General features: G+C 37.9%; 1 pseudogene; it reads right to left on the minus strand.

Annotated features, from left to right (window-relative positions):
• The window catches only part of LOC107131904 (dnaJ homolog subfamily A member 1-like), a 160,555-nt pseudogene extending 141,761 nt beyond the window's left edge, over nt 1-18,794 (minus strand).
• Between the last annotated feature and the right edge of the window lie 2,272 nt (nt 18,795-21,066).

The raw sequence follows: 21,066 nt of genomic DNA on the forward strand, positions 1-21,066 counted from the left end.
CATCTATTTCCCATGAAGTGATGGGACCAGATGCCATGATCTTCAAATAAAGAATTTCCATTTACCCTTCGAGAAGCACTTCATCATATACTATTTGGTAAATAGTAAAGCTTGGTAAACCTGGTCTGCAATATTCTGGCCACCTGATGCAGAGAGGGGACTCACTGGAAAAGACCTTGATGCTGGGGATGATTGACGGCAGGAGGAGAAAGGGCGACAGAGGATGAGGTGGTTGGATGGCATCATCGACATGACATGAGTGAGTTATCTCCAGGAAATAGTGAAGGAGAAGGAAGCCTGGTGTGCTGCCATCCTTGGGGTTGCAAAGAGTGGGACATGACTCAAGTGACTAAACAACATTGGCCTCTCATGTCTCAAGGTAGGTTATCATTTTCTAAATCTATATTAAGATTCAAGTCATAAGGTAACCAACTGTTATGGTTTGCCTGGAATAGAGTGACTTCCTGAGAGGCAAGGATTTCAGTGGGAAGTCTGGGAAATCGCCAGACCAGCAAAGACACATTGGTCAACATAACTGTAGAACAGATTCATTTCCTGAAGTTTTTTTTTTTTAATAATTTGCCAACTGGTTAATAGCTTTGATAATTTTGTTGTTTTTCCTTATAATATCAAGTTTGATCATGTTATCTCTGAATTTTTAAAATTCATTTTACTTGGTAAAATCTTAGAGGGAGACCAATATAGGACAAAGAAGCTACCATTAAAGGATTTCCCTTAAAAAAAGCCCTTTGTGGTTCAGAAGTAAGCCTGGTTTTCAAGCCATTGTTAGGTCCATCAGTTATAGTCTGTACTTAAGGATAAAAGATTTCTTAATGTTTTCTGTGGAAAAATAGGATTCTCTCTCTTTCTACATAAGTAGCCTTCCAAACCTTCATCCTTGGCTCTTTGAACAAAATAGGAGAGGAAGTTAGAAGCTTTTGCAGGAGCTGCAAGTTGGGTGAACATATCTAAGCTAAGGATACCTTGATTTTAGGACCTCTAGTTTGGAATGAATAGATCATATTTTCTCTCTCATCCTTTGGTACTTACTGAGTTGGAAATTTTCACCATGCATGATCTCTTGCAGCAGAAAGCAATGTTAGTACAAACAGGAGGTGTGGATGGAAATCAGTGACACATGCCTCTAATTTTCTTGTCCACATGACCTACACTCAATCTTAGTGATTTTGGTATTAAATCTGCCTACAATTCCCATTTACAAGTAATAGCTTTTACAGAGATTTTTTTTTCCAGTTTCAGAACATCCATAGTAATATATGGACATGTATGTCTCTGTATACTTACTTCAGACTTATAGGCAATTAAAAAAACAAATAAAACTGAAAAAAAAAGTTATGTTGGTGATAATGTTAACTTGCTTGTTCACTTTTTAATTTATTGGAAGTGGAATGAAGTTAAACTCTTAGCCTTTTATCTCTTTGCTTTTTGTCTACTCTTGTTCCTTGTCCAGTTTTGTTTTGGTGTTAACATTTTTATCTCTCAGAATTTGTATATAGAAGATATTATTAACCCAGTTAGCATACTTGTTGCAAATGATTTTCCAAAAATGCCACTTGACTTTCATTTCATGATTATTGCTTACAAAATATTTAATTATATTTTCAGTTATTGATTTTTTCCCTTAGTTATTTGTTTTACTGTCACTTTTCTGCTTAGGGAGGGATGTAGGCATATTTCTTAATCATATCTTCAGTTCACTGGCAAAGAAATAAAATGAAGTAATTTTTTCCCCAATGTTTTCTTCTTTCTCTTGCATTTTCACTTATATGGCTCTAATCAAAGGGTAAAACTTTTGAAGGACTGTCAAAATAGGCAAGAAATCAAAATTATTTACTAAATACAAAGTTGACTATACCCTTCCTGACATCAATACCAAGCTCTTAGGATTCTCTGGGAAATATACCCTAAGGAGTATATTGTTAATCTTTTTTCTTTTAAGAGAGAAGCTGAAGCTTTACATCATAAAACACTATTAACCTGACAGATTTAAGTAGATCATTTTAGTCCTTTTCCCCCCTCTCCTTGGAAAGTGGCATTCACATCGTCCTTACCTTCTTTTTTGTCAAGCATATTTAATAACATGCTCAGAAGCAGATGGACACTTGATATGAAATCAAAAAATGTAAATCTTCTCAACTGAGAAATTCAGGTTAGTCATCGCAGAGTATGAACACTTGATCCAGTCTCTTCCCATCTTTTACGTTAAAGCTGGGCCACTTAACCTTCTCCCTACAGATTTAGCTTCATTTCACAATTTAATTTCAGGCTTGGGGAGAAGGAAAAAACACAAATTGTAGAATTGACAAGAATGAGAATAAAATAAAAAAAGATTGTAAACCATTTGTAATGGTTTTCCTGCATACAAAGTTACTTACTGGATGCTTTACATATTCTCATGACAATCCTCAATGATAAATTAATTTGTATTATACCCCTTTACAGTGAAGAATTAGAGGTAAAAATGTGCCAAAGGGCATAGAGTAGCATGTTTTCCACTTGGGGGCAGGAGGAGAAGGGGACGACAGAGGATGAGATGGCTGGATGGCATCACTGACTTGATGGACGTGAGTCTGAGTGAACTCCGGGACTTGGTGATGGACAGGGAGGCCTGGCGTGCTGCGATTCATGGGGTCACAAAGAGTCGGACACGACTGAGCGACTGAACTGAACTGACATATAATATATTAGTTTTGGGTGTACAACATGATTAGATATTGGTATACATTGTAAAGTGATCACCACAAGATGTCTAGGTAACTTAACAATCTGTTACAATACTTAGTTACAAAAATTCTTTGCCTTTTATTTTCTTGAGGAACTGCTATACTGATTTCCATAGTGACTACACTAGTTCACATTCCCACTAATAGTTCACAAGGGTTTCCTTTTCTGAACATTCTCACCAGCGCTCTTTTGTCTATTTAGTATTAACTGTTCTAAGAGGTATGAGATGATACCTCATTATAGCCTTGATTTACATTTCTCTGACAGTGATGCTGAGCAACTCTTCCTGTGCCTGTTGACCATCTGTATGTTGTCTTTGGAAAAATGTCTTTCAGTTCTTCTGCCTATTTTTTATTTGGATTTTTTTTCCCTCCACTGAGATGTGTGAGTTCGTTGTCTATTTTGGATATTAACTCCTTCTCAGATATGTGATTTGAAAATAATTTCTCTTATTTAGTAGATTGCCTTTTCATTTTGTTCCTTTGCTGTGCAGAAGCATTTTAGTTTGAACTTGTACTTATTTTGCTTTTTATGCTAGATTAAAAAGAAATCACCAAGACCAATGTCAAAAAGGTTACTTCCTATGTCTTCTTCTTGGACTTCTTTGGTTTCAGGGATGGTACTTGAATGTAAATTCAAGTCTCAGGTCCGTTTTGAGTTAACTTGTGTGTATGTACAGTGGTCCTTATTAATTCTTTTGCATGTGGCTGTCCAGTTATCTCAGTTCCCGTTATTGAAGAATCTGTCCTCTCCTCATTGTATATTCTTGGCTCCTTTGTTATAAATTAATTGATCATGTATGTGTGCATTTGTTTCTGGTCTCTTGTTCTGTTCTATTGACCTATGTGTCTATTTTCACGCCAATACTTTATTGTTTTATCTACAAATCTTCTGACCTCCAGGCCAGCCTTTGAAACCAGTGGGAGACATTAATCATTCTTACTGCCATTGTTGTTGACACCATATTTCCTTAGTAATAAGACTAATGTCATATACCTGACTCTGTGAGTCCCTGCTTTATCCCAGATTAATCTAGAGCGATACTGTGCATGTATGCTAAATCACTTTAGTTGTGTCTGACTCTTTGTGGCCCCATGGATTATAGCCCGTCAGGCTTCTCTGTCTGTGGGATTCTGCAGGCAAGAATGCTGGAGTGGGTTACTATGCCCACCTCCAGGGGAATCTTCCTGTCCCAGGGATTAAACCCGTGTCTCTTAACATCTCCTGAATTGACAATAGGGTTCTTTATCCCTCGTATCACCTGGTAAGCCCCAGAATGATACTGCTGCTGCTGCTAAGTCACTTCAGTCGTGTCCGACTCTGTGCGACCTCATAGATGGCAGCCCACCAGGCTCCTCCCTATATTTCTGTTCTGGAAAGTGTCTAGATTTCCTAAGCACTATCAAAATGTTCTTTGCAACCACGTCCTCAGTATACATCACTCAGCATCTCTTGTTGCTAATACTCTATTTGCAAACTTAGTCTCCATTGATAAACAGACAGCTCTTTGGACATTAAACACTCTATACCTCAGATTCTCTACCCCTGAGTTGAGATCTCATGAAGAATTGGCAGAAGAATTAAGATAAACAGGATCCACAGAGCACTTAGTACAGTGCTCATCACATAGTAAATGCTACAGAAATGCTTATCAGATTCTTTTAAAGCTCTTTAAAATTCCTGTTTCATTTATAATCAAGATTTCTCTGTTGCACAGTGCCTGAAGGTTGCATTTGGAATCAGCCTTTAATTCATCTTCTGAATCTTAAATGTGGCTTTTCCAGAGTTTTCCATTTACAAAGAGAACACATAGCCTTTATAAATGGACCTTAGACCCCACTGAGTTCACATATCTTTAATGGAGTTGTAAAAGATTTTTTTAATTTTTTAAAAACACTTTTATAAAAATGAATAGCTTTGACTGGACTAAAATAGAAAATGTAGAATTAAAAATATTATACTTCACACTTGGCAAGGGTATATATTGTTTCATAAAACTTTTATGGAATGTGTATGCATTAGGTTGCAATGTACATTATATATTTTATTCTGGGTCACAGTCATTACAGTGTGAAATAAATGAGTCCATATTATTAAGTATTTAAATTGTATGTTTAGAGTGGCTTGAGAATCATTGGATTCTATAATCTCACTGTCAAAAGAGACATAATACTCTATATATGTTCACAGAATTCAAAGCAATATTCAGTGAATAGTTGTTTTTTTTTTTAGTTTTTGCTTTAAGAGAACATAAGCTTCTTTCTGTATATTTACCCCTTTTTAAATGTCATATTTGAGATTTGAATGGGCAGGAAGAACTGTAAACTGTACTCTTAAATATTAAGGATAGAAACTTTAGCTGATATATACATGGGCTTTCGGAGTAGCTCAGCTGGTAAAGAATCTGCCTGCAGTGCAGGAGACCTGGGTTCCATCTCTGGGTTGGGGAGAGCCCTGGAGAAAGGAACAGCTACCCACTCCAGTATTCTTGCCTGGAGAATCCCATGGACAGAAGAGCCTGGTAGACCACAGTTCATGGGTGGCAAAGATTGATTTAGCTCAATAAAATAGAAGTCTTTTCTATGAATTACCTGTTCTTCAGCTAATTTATTTGCCAGTTTCTCCTATAGAAGACATAGTAATTAAAATTCTGCTTTAATATATTAACTTTCATAGTTTTCTTATTTTTCTTTATTTTTAATTCCTTCCCCTTATCTCTCTCCCTTCCTTCCTTGCTTCCTTCCTTCTTTATTTTTAGGAGATGGGACCTTTCTAGAAAATTGGTATAAATCTTGAATAGCTCCTTGAAATGCAATTGTATATACAGGATCAATTTTTTTTTTAAAGAGTCACGTATGACTGAACATATTCTTTAGGTTTTTCTAAGTATGGGAGAAACCTCTGTTTTTAGAGATTATGATTTATAGAGAAATAAGGAATAAAGTGAAACAATTTTCTGCCTTTGAAAGGGATATAATTCCCATGAATTCCTTTCACAAAGCATAAAAAAAAAGATGATTAAGCAAGCAAAACAATTGGCCAGTTCCTTTATCTAGCTGTCTTGAATTGAAAAAAAATTACTTACAATTTAGCTCTATATTTTTATATGGATAAGTGTCTATTAGGAACTCAAGTACATTCATAAAAATAGCATCTGTGAAATCTTAAGATGCCAAAATACTGTTGTCAGATTTTACTGTCTCTGAGAGTCTTGCCATGAAAGGTAAATTAATTATAGTTACATGTAACTTAGGTATAATACGGTTTTGCCCCTCTTAAGTTGTGGAGACTGTGCAGTTGTTATAATTGATCTTGCCTAATTGAAACCTCCATCGAGTATAGACCTTGTTAATCTAATTTAGATTATAAACCCAGTTAGTCTGGAGGGGTTTTATAGACCTTGTTACATTCTTTTCACAGATTTTACTCCTCTCATTTCTTCTCTAGAGACATTTAGTCAATCGATGCTACCAAAAAAAAAAAAGGAAACAATGACAGTGGGTTTTTGATGCACCTGGTTTTTTATATACATGCTTCTCAGCTGCATGTATATAAAAGTGAGTTACCTCCAAGTGCAATTCTATCTTGCCTCTGTTATTCCATACTTAACCTGATCCTATCCCTTTGAATATCTTGAATGGCACCTTGGAGAGGCAGTCACTTGCACATCTATTCAAGAGATTGTTTCTCCTACTCTGATTAAATACTGCAGACAAGTGGTTACTCCAGACATTACTTTTAACTCTTATTCTTCTTATTTAAATATGAAATATAAATTATGACAATCTTCTATTATTGAAATAGCTTTACCTATTGTGGCTTTCCAATTGGCAGGATTATGTACCTTGCTTGATGGCTAATATCCAAGCCATACCTGAATTTAGCATTATATTTTAAGTTGGCTTTGAGTGTGGACACTTTGTTAGTAATTGATTGGCTCATCTTCCTCGGACAAACTCCGTCAGTCCTCACATAGCAGCATGTGGCATGAAACCTGGCTCTGTGGAATTCTCAATTAAGTGTTGATAAAATAGTTACTGCTGCTACTGCTAAGTCACTTCAGTCCTGTCCGACTCTTCATGACCCCATGGACTGCAGCCCACCAGGCCCTTCCGTCCATGGGATTTTCCAGGCAAGAGTACTGGAGTGGGGTGCCATTAGTTACACAAATAGTCTAATAGGAGGAGGACTGTGATTTGGACAAAAGGGTAAGTACCAAGAGTAACAAAATAACAAAACACCTTCCGTCTTGCTGGTTTTCTTTCAGTCCTTGCCTTTGGCTCTGATACCTGTTATTGGGAATCAGGGGCCACGTGTGATCATAATTGCAGTGTACCTAGCTTGCCATCCTCATTGTTAGCCTGTTTTGGCCATTATCCAGACTACTTGCATATCCTTATCCCCCAAAGAAATCAGCTTATTCTTTGTGAAGACAGTGCTAGCCATGTGCTCCTACACTGGTGTTAAGTACAGATCTCATCTCGAGAAGTCTTGATAGAGTAATTGAGGCAAAAACCATTATTGTTAAATCCAGAGTTTACCTTCTTCAGGAAGACAAGTGACTTGTGAGCCTGTGAAATCATAAAGTACAGTTTATTCAATGTCAGCTCTGTCTTCTCCATGAATCCCCAGTTTCATACTGACTTTGGATATTTGGAGACCAGGATATGAGATAGCCCAGCTGGGTGTGAAGAGCCAGATGCCCTAGATACTCCTATGCCTCTGAAGACATAGCTGATCATGCGGCAGCCCTGGAGTACTGCCAGCTACTTGTGGTCTATGAAACAGGTGAAACTCGGGAGAATGTGTTCTCAGAGTGTCAATTTTAAATATATAATAAGCTTATAATAAAAATGATAACAAACCAACAAATGGAATTGCTTATAGAGCCTTACTATGACTAGCAGTGCATCTCGTTCTACTCATGCTTTATCTTGTACCAATATCAACCTATGAGGTAGAGATTAAGGTTGACCCTACTTTATAGCTGGAAAAAAAAAAATGGCTCTGAGCAAGGTTAAGGAATCTTCCCCCAAGCTGAGCAGTAAGGAAGTCACGGAGCTAAAATTACCCAGAAAAGGCTAACTCTAGAACCAGTGATCAAAACACTGCACTGATTTTGAGGATTTTGGGGAAATTTCAACTCCTTTAACAATGGCAGCCACGTTTTAAAACATATTTATAAATGCTGTATCAAACATTTTAAAACTATGACAACCGTTTTTCCTTTGAAATGAATTGATGAAAAAATTCTTTCAGAATGTTGTTAAGGGAGCAGAGGGTACAGCATTAAAAAAAAATCAGCAATTCCAACAGTTTCATTTGAATTTAGAAATGAGACTCTATTTGATTCTTTTCAGCTCATTACAGTTGAGCTATCGCAAAGAGTCGGACACGACTGAGCAACTGATCTGATCTGATTGTTTAAAAGTAAATTGTTTAATTTATTCAATATTAAACTTATAGCCTGAATTTTAAAAAATAGTTATTATTGACACCTCTTTGAGAATTCAAAGTTAGAGTCACTTCAGTTCAGTCACTCAGTCATGTCCGACTCTTTGAGACCCCATGGACTGCAGCACGCCAGGCTTCCCTGCTGCTGCTGCTGCTGCTGCTGCTAAGTCACTTCAGTCGTGTCCGACTCTGCCTGACCCCATAGACGGCAGCCCACCAGGCTCTGCCGTCCCTGGGATTCTCCAGGCAAGAACAATGGAGTGGGTTGCCATTTCCTTCTCCAATGCATGAAAGTGAAAAGTGAAAGTGAAGTCACTCAGTCGTGTCTAACTCTTAGGGATCCCATGGACTTCAGCCTACCGGGCTCTTCCGTCCATGGGATTTTCCAGGCAAGAGTACTGGAGGTGGGTGCCATTGCCCTCTCCCCAGGCCTTCCTGTTCATCACCAACTCCTGGAGCTTACTCACACTCATGTCCATCGAGTTGGTGATGCCATCCAACCATCTCATCCTCTGTTGTCCCCTTTGCCTCCCACCTTCACTCTTTCCCAGCATCAGGGTCTTTTCCAATGAGTCAGTTCTTCACATCAGGTGGCCAAAGTATTGGAGTTTCAGCTTCAACATCAGTCCTTCCAATGAATATTCAGGACAGATTTCCTGTAGGGTGAACTGGTTGAATCTCCTTGCAGTCCAAGGGACTATCAAGAGTCTTCTCCAACACCACAGTTCAAAAGCATCAATTCTTCAGTGCTCAGCTTTCTTTAAGTCCAACTCTCACATCCATACATGACTACTGGAAAAACCAGAGCTTTGACTAGACGGACCTTCATTGGTAAAGTAATGTCTCTGCTTTTTAATATGCTGTCTAGGTTGGTCATAGCTTTTCTTCTAAGGAGCAAACATCTTTTAATTTCATGGCTGCAGTCATCATCTGCAGTGATTTTGGAGCCCCCCAAAATAAAGTCTCCCAATTTTCCCATTGTTTCCCCATCTATTTGCCATGATGTGATGACTAGAGTCACTTAGGTAATAAAAATATGGCTGGCTCTGCAGTATGCAGGTTTATCTTCTCTTTTGTAAAGTGTAGCAAAGGTAAAGTAAAGCAGTGTTCATTTAACATTTATAATGTTAGCTTTTTTTTTTTTAAGCAGAAGTGATTACTGAACACTTACTACATATCAGGCACAGTAGCAAGCCCTGGGGAAAACAATGATGATTGGTCACATCCCTTCCAGTAAGTGGAGAGAAGAGACAAGTAAATGAAGCAATAAGCCCTGTGTCAAAGCCTATCCTGCCTGTCCTGGGGATATATGGCACCTAATACCAGCCTAGGAGCGGCACAAAGATCGTGGGATAGAAAGAGTAGAGGAAGCTTCTGTCCGGAGATATGCTGTGGAAAGCAAGTGGGAGCTAGATGGAGGAGCTGGGTGGCCAAAATCCTAGGCATATAAAAAAGATGATTCATGGGGTATACATTTTCCTTTTCCAAACTATCAAAAAGAAGAGAGGAAGCTGAGAAATCTGAAAAGGCGTGAGCTGGAGCAGATGGCACTTGGCATTGTGTATCTTGATACATAGTTTTGATCTTGTTCTGTGAAAATGGGGTGTATCAAGATTCCATTTGAGAGTCAGGGTGGGCCATAGTCAGATTTGTAATTTGGGATGATCATCTCTGGTGATGGCAATGTCGGAGCAAGGAGCCAGAATGGGGAGGAGAATACCAGCTAAGAGTCCGCGTGGGTAATAAGAAGCGTGATGCCAGGGGCCTGAGTTGAAATCAAGGCAGGGATGACCTGCTGACAACTGTTAAACAGGTAGAACTGAAGACTTGGCAGGTAAGTGGATTGGGACTGGGAGACGAAGTGGTAGGAACATGTCTCAAAAGTCTCCCAAGAATCCAGTGAGAGTTGCTCTTCTTAGAGACTGGGATAAAGGAGGAAGAACAAGCTGGTGGCTCTTTGGTGGGGCTAGGAATGTAGCATGGTTTCCTGGTTTTTGATTCATGTAGTTAGCCAATGGTTAGGATGCCTTTAGAATTTCCATTGTTGACTTACTGGCGCATTTTAATTACTGCTCTGCTTATGAATCAACTGTTTCCTTGTATACAGAGAAAACAAGTTTATATTAATATTTCAATAAAAATGACATGAACGTAATCTCTGATTTACGTATTCACTCTTTCCTGAGTATGGAAATATGGTGTGGGGATAGACAGTAGGTCTCAAGTCAAATGCTGCCTGGGTTCAAACCCTATTTCCAGACTTAAAATTTCTGAGACTTTGGACAAATCACTCAATGTCTTTGTGCTTCGGTTAGTGTATCTGTGCAATGAGGGCGTCCCAGGTGGCACAGTGGTAAAGAACCCACCTGCCAATGCAGGATACATGGGTTCAGTCCCTGGGTCTGAATGATCCCCTGGCGGAGGAAAGGGCAGCCCACTCCAGTATTCTTGCCCAGGAAATCCATAGACAGAGGAGCCTGGCAGGCTCAGTCCATGGATTGCAGAGTCAGATACGACTGAGCATACACACACATAATGAGGTCAGTAACTCCCACCAGGAATTGTTTTGAGGAACAAATTAGCCGGGGTATATAAGGTGTCTGGCACATGGTAATCACAAAAGGTCATTAATTAGCATCTTTTCTACTTCTGTGCTAAATCTTGTTTTTGGAGCTTTGAACACAAAGACAAATGGGACATAATTATATTAGGCTGTGGTACTTTGTCTTTCATTAACTCACTTATCAGATGTGTTTAACACTAGAGAGTTCGTGTCCTTTTCTTTGTAAATAAATTTTAGTTTAGTGACATCCTCTGTTTTTAGAGTTTAAAAAGTAAAAAATGATTTCATTGTTTCCTGGAAAACCATGCTACTCTAATTTAATGGAAAAAGGATGTTGAATTGTGAGCAACTTCATCCTGAGTTTGATAGACAAGTTATCAAAAAAGAGAAACTACTTTTTTCATGTAATTTGGAAACAATTTTCTGGAACAATTTATTTTCTGATTAAAATATTTTAGTCTATTTTGCTTTGTATCATGAGTTGAAGTGTAGAGTATTTACAACACTGTTAGCCAAATATTTAAACAACATACTTTATGGCAAGATTTTCTTTTTCTTTTCTTCCTTCACCTTTATTGTGAACTTATATATCCTGAGAGTGTTTCTTGGAAAACTAAGTGAATACAAATCTGATTTTCCTCCATTTAGTTTTAAACTTTGTGCTTTCAGAGCTGATTCCATGAACAACAATGAGTGAAGCAAGGCAAAGTTGACTTTCCAGAATGGCACAGTAGTTGTTAGGAAGAGAAGATTTCTTGTTCTAATGGGTAGAAAACTATCTTTTCTTCCCAAGGTAAACAATATCACATCCCCAGACCATGGCGAATACAGAATTGGATACGTATTGAAATAATACATTGGCAGTAGCCATTAATGTTCAAAGCCCTGAGATGTATGCAGCCCCTTCTACTGCATTCCAGAGAATCACCTAGTTGTATGCACCTCCGTAAAGCTTCACTACTCAGTGTGTGCTCAGGGGTACCTGCAGGCTTCTTCAGTCTCCTTTTAGGGTGTTCTTGAGCTCAAAACAGCAAACCAAAACAATGCTAAAACATGATTCACCTTCTTCATCCACTGTTGAACAGTGAGTTTTCCAGCGACTACATGATGTGTGATATCACAAAGCAAAAGTTCCTTGAAAAAATTCAAAATAATAACATTTTCTTCTCTTTTATTACTGTGAATCGTGATGTTGTATTAGTTTCAGGTTGCTTTCAGTATTAGTTGAAAATAATTCATTGAGATTACAAGCAAATCAATATTTAGATCCCATGTTAAAACTAATCCAGCTCAAGAGAGAGAAAATGGATAAGAATTTTTCTACCATTCACCCAAATATTTGTCCCTCCATGAAAATAAAAGTGGAGGATTTTCCATCTCTGATGATCATTTCCAAGAGGCATAATGTATTAGATGGATCTAAGTGGAAGAAATTTTAACTGGGAACATACTTTTAACCAAAACAATCAACAGATTGATTAGAGAATACCCACTAATACTATTTGTCTCTTTTGACTCCAAATAAATGTTAATCATAAATATAAATAATAGTTTGTAGGACATTTAGCCCCATAGAGTCACATAGGTCCCTTCTCTCAGGTAAGACCCTTTATGGATGTCTGTGATGACTAAGCAGGTACAAAGCAGTTATGTTACATTTCTGAGCAGGGGATGCTTGAAAAATTGTTGTCTCTGAGGATTAATGTTGTGGCAGCAAAGGGTGGATTGGCGAGGAGAGACCAAAGTCCAAGAAAATAGCTGGAAGGCTCTTACAGATGTTTGGGATAAAGAATTCCACTGTTAAAATGGAAAAATTAAGAAAAAAGAGAGAGAGAGAAGATGCAAAAGAGAAACTGCAGAAGGAGAACTCAAAAAATGATGCTCTCGAATTAGGTCATGTTAGAAGCAGCAGAGTTATAAGCAAGTCAAAGTTTCTAGACATTTCTAGTGACTCCAGAAGCTGGTAGATTGTGATAAGGAAGACTTGGTCCATAGGGGAAAAGAAAGAATTCAGTAGTGAGCAAAAGTTTGCCTTCAACGCAGTACCAGCAAGTTAAATGTTTTGTACTAAGTTGTGAATAAAAAAAAAAAAAATTTTTTTTGGATAAAAATGAAGCATTGGGCATGAAGTCTCCTGGAGCAGAGGAGCAGTGATGAAGTCAGTCAAAAGGAGGTCTGCCCTGAACTTGAATGAGCTGGAGGAAGGAGATGAACCTGGACCACTGTTGCAAATTGGGTTGTCTCATTTTTTCAGGTAATTTCCACGCACCCTGAGGCTGCAGAGCACTATGCCAGAATCTAGCTGGAGCTTTATGAACTGTCATGTAGGGGGAGAAAAGAGTGTACAGGTCTATTAAACCTTGAGGCTATAATCACAAGCAATCAACACATATTTCAAATGAAGTGTGAGTTGCTCAGTTGTGTCTGAATCCTTGGAACCCCATGGACTGTACCTCGCCAGGTTCCTCTGCCCATGGAATTCTTCAGGCAAGAATACTGGAGTGGGTTGCCATTCCATTCTCCAGGGAATCTTCCCAACCCAGAGGTTGAACCCGGGGCTCCGTCACTGCAGGCAGATTCTTTACCATCTAAGCTTAATCATATATGTCATTGTCTTCATTGACTATTTGTGGAACTAACATCACTGTAATGACAGCATGTTTTTGCATATAAAAAGTTGTCCATCCGTTACAGAAATAACTAGCACATCTCCTGTTTGGATAGGGGTAAGAATGGCAGCTTCTGACAGTGGGAGATGTACATAGTGAGTGTTGCTGTTTATTTATTGAAATTGTCTGAGAAGAAAGAGCAGCAAGTAGGCTAGTAACACACTTAGTGTCAACAGTGGGACGCTAGCGCTCTCCTTACATGGCCGATGTTTAACAATACTGTGTATTTATGAGACATTTTAACCTTGGATGTTTTTAACTGTGAAATACCTAGATCATATTATGTATAAAAAAGTATTGACTGGGAATCAAATTTATGGAGAAAAATATCTCCCTTTGGGTTGAAAAATTGACCACTACTAGAATATAATTTCTGAAAATGCAGCCTGAAGGCAATTCACTAGAGGGTAATTTTTCAGTGCAGTAGGCAAGTTTTCACAGGATTCTGACAGCCTCTCTCTCCCTTTCTCTCTATCTCTTAACCTTTAAGGCATATTTTTGTTCTAAATATGCTTCAACATTATTACTTCTTAAGACATCTTGTTTAATTCATATAGTCATATGACATATGAAGCATAATTAATGCCTAACATCAGAGTCTGGGTTGTTAGTCATGATTTTTGAATGATTAATTTGCAAAACAACATAAACATCTTAAGTTCTAATTTTGATCAGTAATGATAGACACATGTACCATTTTGTGAACAACATCCTAAATAACTTCCCAGCTCCTAGGTTTTTTTTGTTTTGTTTTGTTTTGTTTTTTTCCCCTTTCCTGAAGAATCCAAACACCGTCTGACTTTTCTTTTCAAGAACGTAACACTGGCCGTGTCATCCTGCTCCAGAACCTTCGGTGGTTTCCTACTGTTTGATAAAAGTAGAAATTCTTAAACTGGCAAGTAAGGATCCACTAATCCAATTCAAGTATGTTGTCGTTCAGTCATGTCCTACTTTTTGTGACCCCGTGGACTGCAGCATACAGGTTTTCCTGCCCTTCACCATCTCCTGGAGTGTGCTCAAACTCAGGTCCATTGACTCAGTGATGCCATCCAACCATCTCATCTTCTTCTTCTTCTCCTGCCATCAGTCTGTCCCAGAATCAGGTTCTTTCCTCAGGAGTGGGCTCTTTGCATCAGGTGGCCAAAGTATTGGAGTTTCAGCTTCAGTCCTTCCAATGAATATTCAGGGATGATTTCCTTTAGGATTGACTGGCTTGATCTCCTTGCAGTCCAAGGGACTCTTAAGAGTCTTCTCCAACACCACATTTAGGAAGCATCAATTCTTTGGCTTTCAGCCTTCTTTATAGTCCAACTCTCACATTCATACATGATTACTGGAAAAACTGTAGATTTGACTAGATGGACCTTTGTCAAAAAAAGTAATGCCTCTGCTTTTTAATATGCTGTCTAAGTTTGTCATAGCTTTTCTTCCAAGGAGCAAGTTTCTTTTAATTTCATGGCTGCAGTCACCATCTGCAGTGATTTTGGAGCCCAGGATAATAAAGTCTGTCACTGTTTCCATTGTTTCCCCATCTATTTGCCATGAAGTGATGGGAATGGATGACATGATCTTTGTTTTTGAATGTTGAGTTTTAAACTAGCTTTTTCACTCTCCTCTTTTACCTTAATCAAGAGGCTCTTTAGTTCCTCTTCACTTTCTGCCATAAGAGTGGTGTCATCTGCATGTCTGAGGTTATTGATTTTCTCCCAGCAATCTTGATTCCAGCTTGTTCTTCATCCAGCCTGGCATTTCACATGATATACTCTACATATAAGTTAAATAAGCAGAGTGACAATATGCAGCCTTGACGTACTCCTTTCCCAATTTGGAACCAGTCTGTTTCTAATTTTTGCTTCCTGACCTGCATACAGGTTCCTCAGGAGGCAGGTAAGGTGGTCTGGTATTTGCATCTCTTGAAGAATTTTCCCCAGTTTGTTATGATCCACACAGTCAAAGGCTTTGGTATAGTCAATGAAGCAGAAGTAGATGTTCTTCTGGAATCTCTTGGTTTTTGGATGATCCAACGGATGTTGGCAATTTGATCTCTGGTTCCTCTGCCTTTTATAAATCCAGCCTGAACATCTGAAAGTTCTTGATTCACATACTGTTGAAGCCTAGCTTGAAAAATTTTGAGCATTACCTTGCTAGCATGTGAAAAGAGTGTAATTTTGTGGTAGTTTGAACATTCTTTGACATTGCCTTTCTTTGGTATTGGAATGAAAACTGACCTTTTTTGGTCCTCTGGCCACTGCGGAATTTTCCAAATTTGTTTGCATACCGAGGACAGCACTTTAACAGCATTATCTTTTAGGATTTGAAATACCTCAGGTGGAATTCCATCACATTCACTAGCTTTTTCGTAGTGATGCTTCCTAATACCCACTTGACTTCACACTCCAGGATGTCTGTCTCGAGGCGCGTGATCACACCATTGTGGTTATCTGGGTCATTATGATCTTTTTTGTCTAGTTCCAGTATGTTTACCTGATTATTTCCCTTACATGGTATACTCATCACCCCCTCTAGGCCTTTACTGATGGTGAGGATTTTAATACTAAGTTTTATAACATAGTAGTAGCCGAAGGTGGCATTTAATAGGCATTTCCCTTAGGAGCAGTTTTTAATATTAAGTAGTTCACAAAGTTTTAAATATTTCAGGCATTCTTTGTAGATTCCTTTAAGGTACATTTGCTTTTATGAGTAAAGGAAGTAATAGGAGTTGAAAGAAAAGACAGAGGGATGGAGGGAAAGAGAAAAATAAACACAGAAAGAAGAGAGAGAACTCTATTTAGTTGCAAAGTAGTTATGTTACAAATCCAGTCAAATGAGAAGCTCTCCTTAAGAGTTAGTTTGGACAGATTTCATTCCACAGTTGGATTTTCTTTCTTTTTTCCTCTGGGCCATTTTGGCATAATAACTTATATTGGGATGTTAAATATTAATAGTTTTATATATTAATGATAGGCCTTTGCTATATTAAATTATAAAATCTATTCTATTAATGGTAAAAGTCTATATCTTATGAGATGGTGTAGATCATCATAACAACCAATACTTCAAATTTAGAAAAAGGAAAAAAACCTCTTGGAGCTTAGTACTGACCTGGTTCCATTTTATATTCAAATGTTACCTGGAATGTCTTGGTCTTTTCACTATAATCTATATAGATAAGTGTTAGTTGCTCAGTCGTGTCCGATTCTTTCCGACCCCATGAATTGTATCCCGCCAGCCTCCTCTGTCCATGGAATTCTCAAGGCAAGTATGCTGGAAAGAAAGGAAAAAAAAAAAAAAATACTAGAATGGGTTGCCATTCCCTTCCCCAGGGGATCTTACTGACCCAGGGATCGAACCCGAGTCTCCCCTGTATAGGTTAATCTAGTAGCTTTTACAAATTTGTTTGTGTTTCAGATTAAAACTATTGAGTGCTCCCATTTTTTATATTTTTGGGCATATCCTTTTAGTCTCTCTAAATTTCTTCTCCTGACTCCTAATATCCTTTATAATGATTCTTCTCTCTATCTGAGAAATTAGGTATTTTTTCTGTCTGTCTGTTTTATGCCCTATGCCAAGACTTCCTCAGTAGATGACCTTGGATAAGTTCCTCACCTGCCTGAGCCTATATATTCTTGTCTGTATAATGGGGATAACACTAACGCTGACTTCAGTGAGGTTATACATGTAGAGAAGCTGATGTGTGCTTAGATTAGAGTAAGCACCCAATAATAAGCATGCTGTCAGAACATGTGAAGCCTGTGTGGGTGAATGTTTAATCTTACTGTAGCCCTTGTGTCTATCCTGAATGTCAGATTGGCTGAGAAGAAGAGGTGCAATCTAGTGCTCAACAAGCCTTCTTTCATAGACTTGCTGTGAGTAAGCAGCATGATATTTTAGAATTCAAGTATTTTTGAAACTCCTTTTGAAAGTATGGTTCCTAGGCAGTAAATGGTCCTTTATTCCACTACATGGCACCAGTAAAAAGAGAAAAAAATCATGAAGAAATATTGAGTAATTCCTTGCTAAAAAATCTGATTTTTAATGTATAGAGTTAGGCATGAAATAGTTTTATTTTACAGTAATTGCTAAGTTTGGCTATTTTGTGAAATATTTTGATCAGGCCTCATTTATTTAATTGACTTCACTTCTCTATGTATTCATTAAATAGTTCCACAAATACTTATTAAACATATACTATATGTTTGGCACATTGCTAAGTGCTTAGAATACTATGGTAAACAAATAAGGCTCCTCGTCTCAGAGAGCTCGCCATCTCTAAATAACTTCTCGATGTATTTATATCTTGACATTAAAATTGACATGGAACATTTCTTGAAAACCAATTAGGAAAACATCTACACTAAAATTATATTTTTCCTGTACTATGTAATTTTCAAAAACACTACCGCTGTGTAACATATACAGATATAGCCAAATAATGTCAATGTGATGAATTAAAAGACACATTGCCTTTTCTTATTTACAAATTAGATTTTGAACTGTTTATTTAGGTGCAGTTTAGCATAAAATATCTCTAATTTTCTCATCATTCTGGTAAAACTACTTCAATATTCATCTATATTATGTGTAATGAAAGCATAGCTTGGATTTGACAGGGAGAAACATCGATTTTACATATAAATTCTGACCATTTATGCGCTTACATGGGTTAATTTGCAATCAGACTTGGTAGGAATCAGAATATATGAATAAAATTGTACATAAATGCGCAACAAGTAAAAACAGTGCTTCTATTTTTCTTGAATACTGCAGTGAAAAACTGAGAAGTGGTATGTATGATCATATACGTACCTGGTCTTTCAAAGATGCAACTTGCTGGGTTTTTTTTTTGTTTTTCTTTTCCAATGATGTAACAACAGCTCCTAATATATGGAGCAGATGCACACTTATAATAAGCTTCTAAATATTGTGGTAAAAACCAGAAAAAAACTTTGCTTAATATCACATTGTTTAGAAGGTTGGTGGATTGAAGAAGGGATTTTTTTTTTAAGCCACTCATAATTTTGATGTATTTTTCTCAGTTCTAACCCCAAATGTGTTGAATACACAAAAAGCGTTTTCCAGGGCTGAAGCTTAGGCTTCCCAAACATACATCTCTCAAATCTGCTTAAGATGTTACTATGCAACCCAGTTTTATTTTTTCATCCATTTGCATTTTTAGATGCGTTTCTCTCCCTCTCCGGTTATTAAAGTTGGCGGCTGCATGGGGGAGATAGTGAGCCCCACTGTATGTCGGCGTCTTTGTGGAAATCACCTGGGGCCGAGAGTTCCGTCTTTCTCACCTTATCGTATCTGGAACACAGATTTGCTCTGCTCGTCATATTTTGGCATCTGTGAATCACCGTCATGTTGTCATATTCGCAGTTACAAAGTAGCCGATGGGAAAGGAGCCAACTACTTGAGGCACTTTCAATGGGGGGAAAAAAAAGTCTGATTTCAGCACTATTCATTGGAAATGCTACTTGTGAAAGCATTTACTTCAGTTTCTGAGATGCTGGCAATGACTTTAATAGGCAATGCATAATCTTGCTTTTTACAAGTGCTTCTATGTACTAGAGAGTGAAGCAACCAGTAATTATTGAGAGCTACAGGTAAAACGGCAAGTTTAGAAACCCAGAGGGAATACTTATCTGTGAATTATTTACATTTTATCAATAGTTGCTGCAACTTAAATGGACAATGAACAAATCATGTCAATAGAGGTTATTTATGAGAATTAATTCTCTTAATCATGTACTAATCCCTTATCATTTTACCATTCTTCATAAATTAAAATGGGCAAAATTAAAACTAAATTTTAAAATTAAGTGAATTCAGGGTAAATCCTGAAAAATAATAGCAAATAAATTTGTTAAAAGAAAAGATCTAATGTTTTTAAGTGAAGTTAAAATCCATCATAAGTATAGGCAAAAATGCTAAAAATATTTTAAACATTATGTTTTGTTTTAGCTCTATATGTTTAGCAAAGGTTTCTCAGTAAATTAAGTTCCCATCTCTGTGTACCTATCTCTCTGTATATTATTTAAGTTAAGAGGATTCCTTTTGGTAAACTTCATGGAGATACAGGGTGTAAACACACACACACACAGAGAATGACTCTACAACTTCTAACTTCATTAAGGTTCTTCCAACTCAACCTAAACTTTGAATTTATGAATCTTCTCAAATGGTCCCCTAGTAATTTTATGCACATTTTGCTGTTGTTTGAATGACTGTGGTGACAAGATGGCAGTGCTAAGGCAAATATCCCAGGAAAGCTATTCACTTACAATGGAGTGTATAGATATTTCCTTAAGCAAGAATTTATAAAACTTTTATTCTATGAATACTATTTGTGGTGGTATACTTTGAAAAATAAATCTCAAAGGACTGTAGTTCAATACTTTTGGAAATTCTACACATTCGAGTTTTACTTAGAGCTTCATAATGAACATTAACCTTTAAAAGTGTCTGTAGAATCCTTCAATAAAAACACTTTACAAAAACACTTCAAAATATATTTGGCCACCGACTATTTTTTCTCCCTTAAAACACAGTTGTACCTCAGGGAACATATTTTGTTTGGAAAATCTATCTTAACAGAGAGACTTATGGCTGCTTAAAACAATTGAAGTGTCCTTCAAAGCAGAATGGTGAGCTACATACGTATTCTAGAAGAATCAGCTTATTTAGTTTTTTGGCAATTCTGTTCTAGACCCACATCTTAATCATTCAGACAACCACATCATTCAGAACACCACTCCTAACACAGGAATGCTAGTCTTTCCTAGGGCTTGCATCTCCAAATCTTCACAGCGGAGTTGTCTAAGTTTTCAGTCTTTCTGTGGATGGTATCAGAAGGAAATGGCAACCCACTCCACTCTCCCTGCCTAGAGAATCCTGTGGACAGAGGAGCCTTGTGGGCTGCTGTCCATGGGGTCGCACAGAGTCAGACATGACTGAAGCGACTTAGCATGCATGCATGCATTGGAGAAGGCAATGGTAACCCACTCCAGTATTCTTGCCTGGAGAATCCCAGGGACAGAGGAGCCTGGTGGGCTGCTGTCTGTAGGGTTGCAGAGTCAGACACAACTGAAGCGACTTAGCAGCAGCAGCAGCAGATGGTATGAGGCCCAGGCCCACACTGATGACATATGGGAACATGTTGAAGTTGGGTGGCCTCAGCCTGCAGAGGCTTGAAGCAAGGTTTCCATTCCTGGCCAGAGATTAAGTGGGGTCATGGCAATGAGAGCACCAAACCCTAGCCACTAGACCAGTGATCAGTGACAAGGGCCTGGCCCTTTGGCTTTGCAAAAAAGATTCCCCACAAAGATGGAAAGGGGTGAAACAAATAAAGTGTTTATTAGGAGGAAAAGAGTATTATGCCTATGGATACACAGTCCCGCAGACTCAGAGTTGCAGTCTTCTGAATCATTTTTATGGGACATTTCTTCCAGGGTTCCTTTGGTCAGTCATCTTAATTTGCCTCATTCTGAGTCCATATTTGGTTTATCTCTGTATCCTCTCGCGTGTGTACATGCATCTCTTAGCCGAGATTAGTTTTGCCAAAGAGGACTTTGGGTAGTTGGCATCACTTACCATAGGATGACACTCCCTCCATTTTTGACCTCCAAGGAGGCT

Source organism: Bos taurus, chromosome 27, assembly GCF_002263795.3.
Source record: "Bos taurus isolate L1 Dominette 01449 registration number 42190680 breed Hereford chromosome 27, ARS-UCD2.0, whole genome shotgun sequence".
NCBI classification, from domain to species: Eukaryota; Metazoa; Chordata; class Mammalia; order Artiodactyla; family Bovidae; genus Bos; species Bos taurus.